Source organism: Peromyscus californicus, unplaced genomic scaffold, assembly GCF_007827085.1.
Source record: "Peromyscus californicus insignis strain IS unplaced genomic scaffold, ASM782708v3 Scaffold_9__1_contigs__length_137607984, whole genome shotgun sequence".
Taxonomy (NCBI): domain Eukaryota; kingdom Metazoa; phylum Chordata; class Mammalia; order Rodentia; family Cricetidae; genus Peromyscus; species Peromyscus californicus.
Window position 1 is genome coordinate 101,706,694 of NW_026294617.1, and position 18,070 is coordinate 101,724,763.

At 37.5% G+C, this 18,070-nt stretch overlaps 1 pseudogene; it reads right to left on the reverse strand.

The window, feature by feature from the left end:
* Positions 1-16,932, reverse strand: part of LOC128106683 (rho GTPase-activating protein 20-like) — a 176,842-nt pseudogene extending 159,910 nt beyond the window's left edge.
* Positions 16,933-18,070: the final 1,138 nt, after the last annotated feature.

The window sequence follows — 18,070 nt, forward strand, 5'->3', positions numbered from 1 at the left end:
ACAGCTGTCTGATTAGACTCAAAGCCCATATAAGGGGGGATCATGCTAGGTACTGTAAAACTAGCCAGTTTCATGTGGCTGTTGAGATGAGCCATGCTCCCTCCCTAGAAGGCACCTAATAAGGCCTGTCTTATCAAACAGCTTACTTTCTAACTGTACTCTATTTTTTTAGCTTTCTTTATTTTATAATTTAATTGAATTTTACATATCAGCCACAGATTCCCCTGTCCTCCCTCCTACTGTGCCCCCTGCCCTCCCCCAGCCCACCCCCCATTCCCATCTCCTCCAGGGCAAGGACTCCCCTGGGGATTTAGCTCAACCTGGTAGATTCAGTGTCTCATATCTACATAAAAGTGCAGATTGTACACAATGTTTAAAATTGAAATAAAAATTTTTAAAAGGAAAGTGGGAATAATTAATCAGTCTGCGATGACTTGGGAAAAGTATATAATTCCAATGAGAAATGCATGTCTAGGAAAATGATTTTCTGACTACTCTTCCACCCCTCAGTTTATGAATAATTGCCATGAAATAATTTCTACGCATGTGTATTGGAAATACCATGGCTTACTCTTGCTTCATCTTAATTAGTGCATCTTTTATTTTACATATAGGCAAAGCCATAGTTGTATACACACATCTTTTCCAGTAGCATTGTCTAAAATTTCCATCCCTTTATTTTATTTTTCTCATTCTCTCTTCCTTCATTCCATTTCACCCCACACCTTTTCCTACCTCTCTTCCTCCTCCCTTTGCCACATCAGTCAGTGTAGTACAATGTTATTTTTGGTTTAATGTCCACATACCGTGTTCAAGCTCAGGATGTCCTCTGTGAGTATCTCCAGTACAGTACTAATCCCATGGTACTTCTCCTTTGATTGATTAATGAAGCTGGTCAAAATCCATAAGAACACAAAGATGTGAAATGAATTTTTAATTGTTTGTTTCATATTAATTGAATTTGTGAAGCTTCATGATTTTAAAGGCAAATGAACAGGTAAAGCAATGATATTATTTCAGGACAAATTGAAAGAAAGAGCTTTTGGAAAAATAGGGTATGTTCCAGAAACAGTGAGGTGTCCTGAGTTGTGACATTTAGGAAGCAGATACCATTATCAAAACATTCTTGTTTGAATTAGAGGAACTGACACCTTACAGGATTCAAGAGAAAGAGTAGTAATTGCTTTGAGTGTACATATATCAGTAACCTGTGTTGATAGTAATTTAATATTGTCACCTCGAATACTGTTTGTTCCGTCATGGAGGAAAGTATAAGAATGGCAGCCACAACTTTCTTCAAAAATGGTGATATGAGAAATTAGCAGACAGAGAACATCTAAGCAAGAAGATTATTGGTAACAGTCTAACAAGCTCTATTGAGAACAGGGGATAGACTTGAGTGTTGGGTTTCAGCAACCCTTATTCTTTCATTACAAATTAAATGATTAAAACAGGTGCAATCACAAAATACCTTTGAAGAAAAGAACACCACTCTCCTTTTTGGATGAACTGAAATATAAGAAGTAAGAAAAATTAAATTATTTAGCATATGTGTGGATCTGAAGAGTACCTTTCTTGACCAAAGTAGAGGAAGCTTATGGTCTGTGGTTAGCGATGTGGGTATAAGTGTAAGTAGTGTCCCACTCTTACCTAGCTTCTGATAGAAATATTCTTTGGCAAGAGACATTCATGTGACAGTATTCAGACTGTAGTGTGGAATCTTGTTGACCGCAACTGTGTGTTCCAACCGTCTGATCTCTGCCAGGTGAGGCGACTGCTCTATGCTTCCTTTTCACAACAGCTAGAAGCATGGTTCAGCCTCACAGTGCCCTTGCCAGTTGAGGGGCCTTTCAGACACAAACTAAGATTTGCGTTAAATAACACTAGAGAAATTTAAAATTGAACACTGGGCTGAGAGGAATTTGTTTTTTAATCCATGAAATGTCTGAACATTTAGTTCTTTATACTTTGGCAGTTATGAACCATGTGAGTAGACAGAGTTATGCCCAGACTTTTGTGTGCTTCTGTGTTGTCATTTTAAATGGGTCTACAGCTAGGACTGGAGCTGCTGAGTCACATGGAATTTTTATTAAACTTGTTATGAAACCATTAAATTAACATTTCTTGTTTATACTGCTAATTGCTCTCCCACTTCCCATCTGTACCTGACATATAAAGAATATATCCATATTTCAACCATTCATCATAAAAATGATTCCAGGAAATTTCAGCAAACATTTAAAAAATCTCCAACTTAAATGTCTTCTTCAGATGTCTGAACTTGATAAAGGGGAAATATAAAAAAAATTTAAAAGAATGCAAAAGACTGGATATTAAGAAAACAAATAACTCAATTAAAAAAGATATAGATTCAAACAGAATTCTCAAAAGAGGAAACTCAAATGACTGAGAAACACTTAAAGAAATATTCAGTATCCTTAGCAGGGAAACTCAAATCAAGACTTCTCTACAATTTCATCATACATCAGGCAGAATCACTAAGAATAATAAAATAAATAACAGCTCCTGATGACAAGGATATGGAGTGAGAGGGATACTCATTCATTTCTGGTGGGAATTCAGACTTGTTCCTCGAATCATGTTCATTGCTGTTCTATTGATCATAGCCAGAAACTGGAAAAGTGTAAATGTCTTTCAAATGGATAAAGAGATAAAGAAAATGTAATACATTTACACAATGGACTCAGCAGTTACAAAATTATGAAATCATGAAATTCACAGGTAAATGGATGGAATCAGAAAAAAAAATCATCTTGAGTGAGGTATCTGTCTCAGACCCAGAAAGAAAAATATGGTGTATATCCACTTTAATGTGGATATTATTTATTAAGTCAATGATAACCCAGCTACAATCCATAGTACCATAGAGGCTAGGTTTAGAATAGGGGTCTGGGGGTTGGGCAGATACATCTCCTAGGGAAGGGAAATAATAGTTATGAATGAATGAGGCAGGATAAACTGGAGGATCAAGGGGGTAGAGGGAGGGAAAGGAAGGACAAGGGAGGAAAGAAGAGGATAGACAACAAAAATTAAAGATCATTTGAGGGGTATTATGAAACCCTATTACAGTTGAAGCTTTGTAATATATATGAATATATAAATATACATAAATAAATGCATATATACACACACGCATATGTATCTATCTATATCTATCTATCTATATACATATAAATTATACACACACACACACACACACACACACACACACATATATATATATATATATATATAAAGATGACCTAAATTAAATCGCTAAGTAATGGGGGAGATTGAAAACCAAATGGACATCTCTTGTCACCAAATGAATTTCCAGTACTGGGATTGGGTTACATTTAATTGAATTGTTTGCTAAAGGGTTCCCATGGGAACCCATAAGACAATCCAGAATTTTGCCAAAACTATAGGTTGCTCTCAATATACTGACAAGGCCCCCTTGCTGAAGAAAATACCTACACAACCCATTGAACATGGAGAAATTGAATTACTGCTTACATGTAACCTTTACACTTTGTGCTACCATCTTTGGTACTGGCAGATACTCTGCTTACTGCATGCTACCAAAGAAGAAACATGAACACCAACACAGCAACAAACCCTTTCATCTACACTTGTGTCCTGTTTGCAAGATATGCTAGTGCAATGGTAGCATAAAGCATGTGGGAGTAACCAACCAATATCTGATATGATCTAAGGCCCACTCCATGGGATGGGACCCATACGGCACACTGCTTGGGTGACTGAGAACCTGAGACTAGATAACCCAAGGACCTTGGGTAAAACCAAATATTACTGTTCTATGAACTACAGCAATAAGTTCTACAGCAGCAATAACAAAAAATGCAGCAATAAAATGACAGATAATGACATTCTGGTATAGTCATAGATAAGGTACCTTGCCCAGACTGCATCAGAGAAGCTTCTTCCTGCAGTAGATGAGAAAAAAATACAGAGACCCACAGCCACACATTAATCAGAGAATGAGAGACCTTGAAACCTCAGCACTAAATTGGATGCTTTCATCAAATACCTCTCAACCTCAACCAAGCTAAGAGAACCCCGAGGAAGAGGATCCAGAAAAAGTATAAGAACCAGAGGGCATGGAGGATACCAAAGAAACAAGGCCCTCTTAACCAACATGATCAGAACACACATGGACTGTATAGAGACAGGCATCATGCACAAGAATTTGTATGTGTCTGCACCAGATGTGCTTCTAGAGCAAAAAAGAAGAAATGGACACATGTCCCCATCACTAATCCAGTAGCAATCCCCCCCTCTCTGTTTCTATGTTTCTTTCTCTGTCTCTCTTCCTACCCTTCCTCCCTCCCTACAGACACATGACTCAAGAGATTCAAACTGTCAAACCTTGAAAGACTCCTTCCTATGGGTAGCTTTAATATTATCAGAAAGTACTATGTAATCTGTCAATGGAGGGAGCAATCAGTATTCGATACTCTATCTAGCTGTAACACCTACCCAGGCATGTTACTATATCCCCTAAGGGTGTAATAGTGGCTCTGTTAATATTTTAGGTAGCTGACAGCTGTCTAATTGAACTTAAAGCCTACTTAAGAAGAAGAAAATCATGCCTTGACCTAGCAACCTAGCCAACTTCCAGGGGCTGATGAGTGCACAGATACTAGAAGAGAACTTACTTCATTCGCTTTACTAGATCAATGCAATCCCTAACTATACCCTAAAACTTATCCTTCTACCCATGGATATATGCAGTTCTCACCCTTGTTCAAAGCAGCTCATCTTTACAGTGAATTTAGAGAACTATAGAAAAACATAATGAGACGTAATGAAGAGATCAATGGATCTTACGAAGTCTGGTTGTGACAGATACAACTACAACGTCACTCCTGCACCCAAGGAAGTCTGTTGTGAGATAATGTCTCCTAGAAATGACAGGAAAGCTCCACCCATGATACCCCAAAATTACACCTAGCTAAACAAATGACTTGAATAATACTAATAGCAATGGGTGTCTTAACAAAAAAGGGGAAATCTAGACAAAGTACTGCAGGTAACTAACCAATGAATACTCACAGAGAGAACATTATCTGTTCACAAATATGAGGCTCCAACTGCTTATCTAATATAAATTGGCCAGTCCTGAGATCCTATACATGCAAGCCATACTAAATGGCCTCAAAAGGTTTTATTTATATGTTTATTATTCAGATTGTGCAGGTTATATTTAGAAATATATATGTATATATAGATATGCATGTAATAACAATTAACGAAAAAAGAAACCACTAATTTTAAAATGATCAAGGAAAGGTATATTTGAGAGTTTGGAGGGAAGAAACAGAAGGGAGAAATTATGTAATTATATTCTAATTTCAAAAAGAAAAGAAAATAAATTCAATTTGACTTCATGTTACGTAAAATTTCAAGTAAATCAGGGTATTTGGAAAGTCATTAGTATCTTAGCTTAAAGTAATGTACACATTTTTGGAAATAGGAGCTAATAGTAATAAATGTTGGAAACAATAGAAAGTTACTGAAAATCAGCAAGTTTTTAAATGTTTGGCTGGGTTGACATGTGAGCACTAACCAATGAGTGATTATACTCATAACAGGCAAAACCACTGAAGCACAACACAGCAAAAGTCCTCTGTCTTTAGTCGTACAGACACGCATAGATTTACAGGCTCTTTTCTCACAGGTTCTTTTCTCACATCTAGTCTGGAGTCTTCTGTTTTGAGGGATCAGCACTAAACATTATCAATAAGAGTTGCTTCTCATAAAGTCAATGCTGAGTTGAGAATAAGTTTATGTGATCAGGCAGAAACAAGACAACATACTTCCTGAGACCACCAGTCTATTAAGACGCCAATAATAGGTATCAAAAGAATGTCTTTACAGTGAATCCTTGAATGTAGAGCCTTTCAGTACATTTAAACTTCTTCTTTTTTTCTTCCTTGGCACTAAAAACCAAAGATGTCTACAGCAGTTGGCAAACCAACTGCTGACGTGTGAGGATTCTGCAGTAGTCACAGTGACTGACCACTGTGATGTCAAGGTTATAAGGCTCATGCTAGAACTGTCAAAGTGACAAACATATTTAGCTTCTATTGATAGACTATCTTTTAAACATTTTTGGATAATTTTTGGTTTACAAAAGTCGTAATGATTAACAAAATTTCTCCTGATATTTCTAATAATTCATATCACTAGTATCCTGCATACCCAGACTCTGTCACAGTATCATAACCATATTTCCTGGTTTATTTACTGTTGCTTATTAGTTGTTTGGAGGCTGGGGATGCAGGAATCAGTAGTCTCATCAGTTTGGCCTCCCAATCAGGCTTATATCACATCGTAGTAAAGGACATCATAGCAGAGGCATGTTTGAGAAGGACACGGTGAGCCAGGAAGCCATGCAGAGTGAACAGAGGTTAGTCTTGATCTCTGAAAACAGTTCTCTTTCGAGGCTTGACTAGGTTCTGGCTAAAACAACCTAATGTTTTTAGAAGGCAGCACTCCCTGTTTCAGAGTGACTGCCTGATGAGCCCTGTCTCTTTAAAGTGCCACCAATATCTCAAAATTGCCATCATGGCAAATAAGCTGCCAACATGATAGCCACTGGGAAATAATCACACCCACCAACAGTACAATGATGTTAATAAACAATTGCAATAGTAAAGATTGGGGAACGTTTACTACTACAATTATAGCCACAGTTACTGTCCCATCATGACTATGTTTTTAATTCTAGAAATTAACTATCCATTCTGCATGTCTAAGTTATTGTCTATTGATGAATACTATAAAATTGTATGGGATTATTGGATTTTTAAAAATGTTTTATTTTTAATTTTGAGAATATAATATCATTTCATCATTATTCTCATTTCCTTTCCTTCATCTAAACATACCCACATACCCTCCTTTGCTCTCTTTAAAATGTATGTGTTTTTATATTTCATTACACTCCAGACTAATGAGCGCTTTATTCAAATTATTGCTGGTATATATGGACACATAGTCCATGTATTTTATCATGAAGTAATATTTTGTATGTTTGTTTATCCATTTGTTTTTATTAAAGGACTTCTGTGTTGCCTCCTGGTCTGAACTATTTTAAATTTGTTGCTATAAACATTTTGTGCAGGATATCTTAAAGATATTATGTTCAAATGTTTTAAAACAGTACCATACTGTTCACAGAGTCTCCTAAACACAGGATAATATATTTTTCTCTTGGACATTTGCATGTTAATATGCTAATACATTGAAATGCTTATAAAAACATGGAATGTAGTACTTATGTGCAAATGGGTATTAATAACTGTGCTGTTCTTACCTACTTATTTTAAATTCATACACCAGTCATAAGCAGTATGCTAATTCGGTGGGGGAAAATAAATGTCTCTTTGAAATAGTTAGCATAAACTTATACTTCCTCGTCCTTTCGTCTTGGATTTTACAATTTCGGAAATTCATTCTTGACCAAAGTACAACCATGCAAGATGATCAAGAATGCTTATTTATCCAATATAGACTCCATCAAAAAATAAAATATTAATTACTCTTTCCAAAGTCCTGTAAAAGAGAGTATTGATAAATATATGGATTTGTTCCTTTTGATGTCTTTTAATCAGCAACAGCCACTTTTAGAGAGGAAGGAACCTGTTACAGTCAAATGGTTCTACTGAAAACAAGTCTGCATGACACTCAAATAACTGTCAGTTTTCTAAAGTATAAGATTATGAAAAAAATTTAAAATCATTATAATCTAACAGTAAAATAGCACCCATGTGAGTTTACATTGAGTGAGCAAATGCTGTTGAGTGATTATGTCAACCATCTTCTCTTCTGTTTTTCTGCACACTGGCCCTTCTCTCTAACTGTAGCTTGCCGTGACCTCAGATGTCATATTTCATTCTGTGTTACTTCTGTGAAAAAGCACGGTTTCATAAAAGCAGAAGTCAGTTTCAGTCAGACACCGTTTGTCAGTCTGTAAAGACAAGAGTCTCATTAGTTAGTGCAGAAACAATGTATCCCTGAGCTGGAGGTGTGTCAGAGCAGGATCTCTTGTGCTTCTGACAGAAAGCTGCTTTCAATATTTGGTGTTTGACAGTCATTTTTATTCTATTATAATAACAAAACAATGTCTCTAAACTAATTTTCAAGTTAAATCCTGGTCTTGGACATTTTAACAGTAATTGCTTTATACAGACAGTATCATTTATTATTTCTATCAGTTTGAAATAGGTCTTTTTTTTTCTAGAAACATTTAGATCAATCAGCATAAATTTTACTCACATGTACTAAAATTTACAGACATATCTGATTTTTTTTTATTAAATGAATACACAAATCATGGTGGATTCTCCATGACATAATAGAGTAGACTCATTTAAGAACAAAATAAGAAACATATACTTTAAGAAAATATTTACTTTACTTTAGGCTTAAATCTGATGCAAAGTCCATGTATCTACTTTTCCCAGAAAGCATCCCTATAACCAGCTCATGATATCCCATTCAACTCCTGTTGTTCATATTCAGAAGACTATCTGCTTCATGCTCCAGCCTGAGCAAGCTACTCACACACTTCAAGTACATATTAAAGAAAGATATCCACAGGCCCAGATTTTATGCAAAAATAAGAGCACTATGAACAGCAAAGATATTTTGCTGTCTTCCCAACTCTGCAATCCTAGAGAAAAATAAGTTAGTGAGAATTCCCTAGATTCCCAGGACATGGAATGTTAGACTAAATATAAACTTCATCAATGAGATCAAAGAATATAAAGAAAACATGAATAGAAATATCAATGAACTCAAAGCAAATAACAATAAGAGTTTGATTTACCTTCAAGTAAACACAAACTGATGAAGATGATTAAGGTTTTGTATGCTGATACAAATAGAAAAAATATAGAAATAGTATAGAAATAATAAAATGAAGATGGAGTTGATAAATACAATAATCCACCTAGAATAGTTAGGATAAATCTTTTCTGCACAATAGATAAAGTACAAGATAGATTATCAAGGTTTGATTAAAAAGCAGAGGAATATGACCACTTAAGCAAAGATTGATATGTCAAGCTAGAATCAACAATGTTGGACACAGTACCTAAGAGAAAAAGAATCACACATCAAATGTCCATCAACTTAGAAGGACTTTATAATGTTATTTTCTGAAGCAGTTCTTTCTTAAAGCAATTAAACATTTTTATATTGCCATTGTTTTCATATCAATTGTAGATGTAATTCTGAACAGTTTTATTAAATAAGAAACACAGAGCCAAATGCAGAGTTAAAAGCCCAAGAGGTCAGAGAGCAGTAGCTAAGAGCTGAGACCAAGACCGCCTTCTTACCACCAGCTGCCCCTCTTGTCCTTCCCCTGAGAAATAGACCTACTTCCTGTGTGTCTGTCTTTTTATTGACTTTCTGTTCTTCCTTACCATTGGTTGTAAACCCAACCACATTAACTCCTCATCACTGCCTGTCTATACAGACCTCCAGGTCTCTAGGGTTGGTATTGAGATTGAAGACGTGTGTCTCCATGCAGGCTGTATGTATCCTTGAACACACAGAGATCTGCCTGTCATGTAGTCAGGATTAAGGGCATGTGCTACCACTGCCAGACTTCTGCTATGGCTTGCTATTAGTTCTGACACCCAGGTACTTTTATTTATTAATATACAAATAAAATCACATTTCAGCACAAATAAATTATCACCATAATCAATTGACTAGATATTTGTGTGTTTTTATAAATGACATTTTGAAACTTTGAAATATTCTATCTTTATAAGAAAATAATCACAAATATACTTAAAAGAATAAAACAATACAAGTAAATACTTGTTTTTCTACAGTATTTACCTATTTGATAATATTTCACCATTTTTATTTGCCATTTTCTGTGACATAATATCTTTCTTTGTGCATGTACATACCTTCTGAAGATGATCTGTTGCCTTTATCAAGGATCTCTATCCTTAGACACTCAAGTATGTCATAAGAATAAGGAGACCATCTCATAGAACTCCTGTTTAGTTATAAGCATTTTATGTTCTAATATTGCTTTATGAGTGTTTATATGTATTTGCACTACAGGCGTGTTACTGAGGATAAAACCCAGGGCTTTCTATGTTCTAGTAAATTGAATTCTGAGGCAAACCCTGATCATGTATAAAATTTTGATTACTATTTGAATTCCAATGTTATTGAAAACTGGAACAGTGTTCCACCTCTAGAAAAAGACTAACAACTGTGTCAGGCCTTGCTTTATCTGGCATGACAGATTCAGCTTCAGAAAGCTTTTTATTCTGTAAGAAAATCACGATGTATTCAAGTTAGGAGAAATCCCACTTTAGGATTAGCATGTGCCTGTTTTTCACAAATGCTATTGGGAAAAATAAATGATTTACCACGGATACTATATAGTGTTTAATTCTAAAATCATAGTAATGTAAGCAATATGTGGGTGATTACCAAGATATTTTCAACATTCTCATAGCACTTTGTTCATCATGGTACCTGTAGAATTCAACAAATGGTATTGAAGGAGATAAAAAATGATCTAAAAATGTAAGACCTTGTCAATAGCAAATGCCATGAGAATGGTCTCACTTCTATTTCTTTACTTGATATGAGGTTAGTTAATATAAGAGCCAAACATCATGTAGGGACATGCTCTCTTGATTTAAGACATAACCCTGGATCTTGGAAAGTCAATTGGACTTAGATTCAATTTTCTTATTTCCCTCCACACCTGGAACTCCATGTTACTCTGTATGGCCTCTGTGTTTCTTCCTGGCAGGTTTTTTTCCACCTTTCTTGCAATTTCTTATGTGAAAATGTGATTATCTCTCCTTTATAAAGATGTTTTCTCTGAACACAGAACATTTTCTTAGTTCTTTGTTCGGTACTGAAAGATAACCCATTGTTTCTTCATGTTTTTTTGTGATTAGACAGCAATGATCCTTCACATGCATATTTAAGCTTGATGGCCATTGAGGGGAAGAAAATCATGTTTCTTTGTTCTCAAGTGTGGGGACCAGTTTAGTTAACTAACATTCACTATGCTTTCCATGATTGTGAGGGATCATAAGATTGGATAGATTAAAGTGGGAAGACCTATTCTAAATGTGGGAGGTGCCATTTAAAGGATTAGGGTTTCATACTAACTAAAAGGAGAAAGTTAGCTAAACAAAATATTCATTTCTCTACCCCTTACCTTGTAAGGGTCCTAGAATTGCTGAAGGAAGATCCCGGACTCAAATATTATGCAAAAGACAAAGAGAGTTTATTCTGTAGAAACTTCCAGCATGAGGGATTGACCACTTGTACAAAATGGCAACCTGGGACAGAGGTGTGCAGGTCCTTTTAAGCGTAGCTAGGGGAATTCTAGGAAAAGCTATGACATTTCTAACATGATTGGTCAAACAAGCAGCAGTTACACTGACACATTTTTAATTTTTGTTTTTCCATATTTGGGCATACTTGAACAAGTCATGGCCTTTTCAGGGGTCACTGCCTTGTAAGACTGTGGGGGCTGACTCAGACTTTGTCCATGCTTTCTCTCTCTGGTCCCTGCTGTCAGGGCTGTTGTTAATTAATGGCCCTTTGTTTAAGAAACTGAAACTTACACCCAGCTTGTAAGATGGAGGAAGTTTGGACTTCTCAACCTGCCTGTGCAATATAGCCAGCCAATGTTGTCATGACTTTCCTACCACAATGGACGTTAACTTTGAACTATGAGCCAAAATAAACCCTTCCTTCCTAAGTTGCTTTTGTGAGGTATTTTATCACAAGAAGTATAATACATGCAGCAAACACACTGATAATAAGAAATTCTTTTTTTTATTAAGAATTTTTTTCATTCATTTTACACACCAATCAAAGATCCTCATCTTCCCTCCACTTACCCCGCCAGACTCCCCCCCCAACCCACCTCCCACTCCCACCCACAAGAAGACAAGGCTTCCCATGGGGAAGCACATTCAGTAGAGACAAGTCCAAGCCCCTCCCCCTGCCTCAAGGCTGCATGATGTGTCCCATCTTAGGTAGTGGGCTCCACAAAGCCTGCTCATGCACCAGAGATGGATTCTGATCTTACAGCCAGGGCCTCCCAAGCAGATCAAGCTACACAACTGTTTCACCATGCAAAGGGCCTAGTCCAGTCCCATGTAGGCTCCACAGCCATTGATCCAACTTTCATGAGTTCCCTCTAGTTTGGTTTGGTCGTCCCTGCGTGTTTCCCCATCATGATCCTGATACACTTGTTCATAGAATCCCTCTTCTTTTTACTATAGATTTTCTATAGGAATTTAATATCCTAGTTTTACCCTTAGGGAACCTTTCTAGGTAAACAATGAATAAATCAGACATTCCCTATGTTGATAAAAAGGACTAATTTCCTAAACAGAGAAATAATAAATATGTTGTGTCCTTATGTATGGTGTGTGTAAGCCCCTTGAGCCACATTAAGTGGTCAGGTCCCTCCCCTGAGGACCTCTAACTGACAGGTTCCACCCACAGAATACTCTAACTGCCCTAACTGCTGGGCGCTGTCCCTATCCTATACTCTGTAAGTAAAAAGCCCCAGCTCTGGACTTGAAATCCCGACAATCTCCATCCTGGAAAGCTTCACCCTGAAAAGTTCCACCTCCTTCCCAAGAAATTGTATCTAAGCCTTGTATCCTGTTCAGTTTGCTGGTGTTTTTCACAGGAGCAGAGAGAGAGCCACCCTCCTGGTTGTTTCCCTTCAATAAATCTCTTGTGTTAGGTTTGTTGTGCAGGATGACTTTAGGGTATTCCCTGGCTCCCAGCTGCCAGGATACTTTCCATCCAAGCTGTAATGCTTACATCTGGTGTCATGACTCAGATGGACTCTCCTAGTACTTGCGTTTGCCCTCCTGGTCTAAGCTGCACTGGGATCCTATCTGTCATCTCCAGACCACCTACAACAGACTCACCTGGTTCACCAATCACTCAGCATCCCATCCACCAGCAGCAATTAGGTAAGTTTCCCCTTTGGTCGGTATAAACTTTTCATTTCCCTAAGTCTGAGGAAGTGACCGTTGAGCGTCCAGCATCCTTCTGGTACTCTTGGAGGTGGAGGTAACTCCAGCAATTGTCTTTAAGGATACAACTGGCCCTCTTCACCTGTCCCCATCCCACCCTACTTGGAGCTGCAATCCTGTGGTTTCCTTAGCCAAACCAGGCAATTGTGCCTCTTCCTCCAGCCTCTCCACCTGACACCTGACCTGAAGGGCCCTAAATTTATTCACTCAAGTTTGGCTGCAATACTCCTTAGATATTCAATCCAAAGGGCCACCTAAGGGTACTTTAGATTCTAATATTATTTGGGACCTTTACAAATACTGTGAGTGATGGGGGAAAGGGAAGAGATTCCCCATTCTCTATTTCTCGGCTCCAAGTCCCGTTTATTTTGTCTGGAACCCCTCCCACTCACATGTGTAAATGTTTTGTCTTTTAAGTTACATAGATGGATCTGTAAGTTTGTTGCAAAGCGGGAGCTAGGAGGGAGACCTAGCAGGAGTGGGGGGGAAAGCAAAGGAGTAGGCCAGCAGCAACATGCACACACCCTGCACAACTCTTTGCTGGCTGGTGCTTCTCTCAGCTCCCTCCTGCAGCATCTTCTTGTCTACAGCCAGGACTCAAAAATTTCCTATCTCTAAGCCTTCTTTGGTCTCAGCTTACTAGATTCAGTTTTACAGGGATTCAGGTGTCTTTTAGGTAGAAGTGGCATTAGACTTATTGTTTCATGCTGTCGGACTTGAATTACAATTTGGCTCTACAGTTAGGGTATGGCTCCCCTTCCTCTAGACCCAAGCATACTTGTTTAAAGGTTTCTGTTGTGTGACAGAGAAAGGGGAGCAAAACAAGATAAAGGTTCTGCTTACTCTCAATAAGCACTACTATTGCTCATCTCATACTCTTTTGGTTTTGGCTTAACTTTCTAAAACTTTTGCTAAGAATTAAATCTTATCTCAAGATTTGTAAAACTATTTTGTAAACTTCCTATACCTCAAGACTTGTAAACATGTTGGGTATGATTAAAAACTTGCAAAATATGTAACAAAAGAGCTAATTTAAAACTCATAATTCCCTGGGTTAATAGTTAAAAATCTATACATAGGTAAAATTAACCACCGAGCCATCTCTCCAGCCCCAAACATTTCTTCTTAATCCATGACCCAACTCTAGAATTTATTTAAGCCATAGTTTTGAATTCTGTTTATTAAAAAAGGTATTGTTCTTGCTTACATCTGGCAATGTTTTCCAGCACTGGCATGGCCCCTTTAAAACAACTGTAACTTGAGTGCTTTGGGATCCAATGGTCTCTTCTGACCTCTGTAGGTACCAAGCTCACATGTGCTGTATATACAAAGAAGCAGGCTAAATGCTTATAAACATAATATAGCAAAATAGGTAGATCTTTAAATTAAAAAAACAAATATAGCACAAATTGTTGCCTAATATACTGTCTGCAAATCAAATGCTTTATGACAAGTGGGAATATTTTTAATACATAATTTTATAAAAATTTATTTAACAGTAGGTTTCTCAATTATTTATGTTTTGAAATTATAATTCTGTCATCTTTTGAGATTATATTTCTACCATTTTTCCTTCCTTTTCCTCCATCCAAATCTTCTCTTTTTTTTTTTTTTTTTGCTTTTTTTCAAGTCCATGTCTCTTTTTTAATTGGTCTTACATACATATACACATACAAATAAATATATATTTATATGTTTATAAATATATAAATAAAACCTGCTCAAACTGTATAACACTAAATGTGTGTGTGTTTTCAGGACTAGATGACATTATACCGTGGATCTACCATACCCAGGTCAAGAAAATGGAAGCCTTGGATGCTGTCCAATGGATACTCTCTGGACTATGGACCCATTGAAATTAAAGTTTCATTGGATACCTGGGCCTTTCTACCTTCTGACTCTCTACCCTCTCCTGATTTTTGTGTTTGATAGGAATACAGGGTTATGATCTAACTCCCACCTCAGGCCTGGACTGGAAACTGAGGAAGACAGAAACAGAGAAGATATTAGCTAATTTAGAAAGCATATTCACTGAGTGACAACACAGGGTGTCCAGTGTGTCTGCAGGTCAGTTCAGCTTGAGAGAATCATAAAGAGGCTCATTATAATTGGAGCAGGCAGATTGTCATCCTCACGCACAACCATGTGAGAATTTCCAAAGAGGTATCCTGTGTTTGTGATTGGTTAAATCTTGCACACATTGTCCTGGCAGATGCCCTGAAATCATTCATATATGCAAATATAAGCAACACTCAATGGTCTCAGCATGTTGTACTTATAGGTATATAAATAAAATGATAAAAATAAATAAAAAGAGAGTCCTCTATTTGAGAGGCAATGAGACAGGTACAGGAGAGGTTGGAAAGAAGAAAGTGTGCTGGATAATTTCATGTCAACTTGACACAAGCTGAAGTCATCTGAGAGAAGGGAACTTCATACCTCCATAAAACTTGCCTGGACACAAGACTGTAGGGCGTTTCCTTAAATAGTGATTAACAGGGGAGGACCCAGGTTGGGCCCAGTCCATTGTGAGTGGTGCCATCCCTGCACTGGGGATGCACTATAAGAAGCAGGATGAGCAAGCCATAAGGGACAAGTCAGTAAACAGCACTCCTCAGTGGCTTTTGCATCAACTCCTGTCTCCAGGTTCCTGTCCTGCATGAGTTTCTGTCCTAAAGTCTTTTGCCTTAGGGAATTTTGAAGAAGTGACAGAAAGATTGTTGGTTCCAGAAGACTAGGAGATCTGCTGAGTTGTGTCTTCTAGAAATTACAGGAAGATACAGTCATGGAATTCAATGTGGCTGCCTAAATAAGACTTCAACAAGGATGTCACTAATAGACATGCTAATGTGGTACTGAGGGATCTTTCAGTGATTAAGAGTGCTTCCTTCAGGACATTGAAGACCTGAGATTGCTTCAGAGCATTGTGTAGAGTGAAGACAGATGGAACAAAGTAGTTACTGGCTGTGTGCATTAACATGGTGTATGTGTGTAGAGGGTGGGAACATGCTCATTACTGAGGGATCAAACTTGCCTCGCAGAAATAAAGTGGAAAGTGATAAAGAAAATCACACTGGCAGCAAAATATTCTCACCAGACATGCACATCTGATAACACACGCACATGTGTCAAACCCTCCTCCTTATACTAATATTATTTTGGAACATTTGCCACCATGAGAATGATAGAGAGGAAGTGAAATGAAGAATGCTTCTTTCTATAACTGATCCATATGACAGGTTTATACTTCAAATTACATTTTATTAGCCACTGTTACTAGTGTAGTTATTATTTCACCTGCAATGCCCAATAACGGCATTAAAAGGATGGCCTGTATTGCAAAGGAAGATATATTTAACATGTGAGTCTCTTCACCTCAAAAGAAGATTGCGGCCGGGCGGTGGTGGCGCACGCCTTTAATCCCAGCACTCGGGAGGCAGAGCCAGGCGGATCTCTGTGAGTTCGAGGCCAGCCTGGACTACCAAGTGAGTTCCAGGAAAGGCGCAAAGCTACACAGAGAAACCCTGTCTCGAAAAACCAAAAAAAAAAAAAAAAAAAAAAAGAAGATTGCTTAACATATAAACTCATGAACTTTCAGCTTGTCAGATTCTATCCTTCATGTCTATTATCAATCAAGATTAAGCATGACGAATCCTGAGTGTGGATGGTGCCAGGAGAGTCCTTGCTTTAAGACAGATGCCACAATGAGAACACATTTGCTATTCAAGTACACTTCTTCCCCAGAATCCAGCATTTCTATTATAGATCATCATGATGTTACATTGGCTGACATTCTGAAGATTCCGTCAGTGATTGGACCCATTTCATTGATAAAGGAGAGCATGTCTTAAGTGGAAGAAATGGAAACTTGTCACTCAATGTCCACAGCACAAAGAGCTATTACATATTCATGAGTACCAGAACCATAGTGTGCAAGGGTGCAGTGTGGGAGTTGGGTGGTGTGAAGGAGATTTTGAAATGGTTTTAGTTCCTCTGAATCTCATTTGTCCTATCAACCTCCTGCAACTTTTAGCTGGGAACATCAGGAAAATTTCACCAGATTTTCTTCTCCTTTGCATAATGACTTTTTTTTTTTTTGTTTTTTTGAGACAGGGTTTCTCTGTGTAGCTTTGTGCTTTTCCTGGAACTCACTTGGTAGCCCAGGCTGGCCTCAAACTCACAGAGATCCTCCTGTCTCTGCTTCCCAAGTGCTGGGATTAAAGGCATGCACCACTACCGCCCAGCACATTAATGATTTTTAAAACAAATTTTCTGCCACAAGTTTTCTGGTGAAATTTCTCTGTGAAATTTCTTTTCTGAAGCCAATGATTTGAGGTATAATGTCTTACATGATTACTGACAGAAATGAAGGAAAACATACAAGCACCAGAAATTTTGTCCTTAGGACAGCCAGAGGAAAGCCATGTGGGGCATATCAGAACTGCTGTGGGCAGATCATAATCCTCATAAACAGCAGAAAGATCATTTCCAAAAAGTTTTCCTGTCTGAAATTGGTTGGTCATCCTATAGAATGAATATGTTTTTCTTCCCCAAACACTACAATATAGTTAATCCTAGAGGCATGATCTGAGTGTTGTTCCAGCAGGAATTGTCACAAAACAGCACTGTCTAACCAGTCCCCTGTATTGCACCATGAGGTCCTTCATATCGAGTTGAACAAGTTTCCTGAGTTTGTTTGCAGTAAGTAGACTCGCTGGTCATAACTATTTTTTACAGCTTTATTCACTGGTGTTCACATCAGAGTTCTATAACTATCAATTGTCATAGTGTGTCTCTCATTCTTGATTTTCTTTTCTGTCTCTTTAAACAAACATTGTCAAATCTCATCTGCAGCATCTGCCTTTCAAAAGATAGCTTGTAATACCTCTACTTATCAGCCAGTCTTTAGTCCCTTTACCCTATAGAATAAGTGTGAAGCTGAGGTCAAAATTTCTTCTGCTCATCTAAGTTGTTTTTCTGAT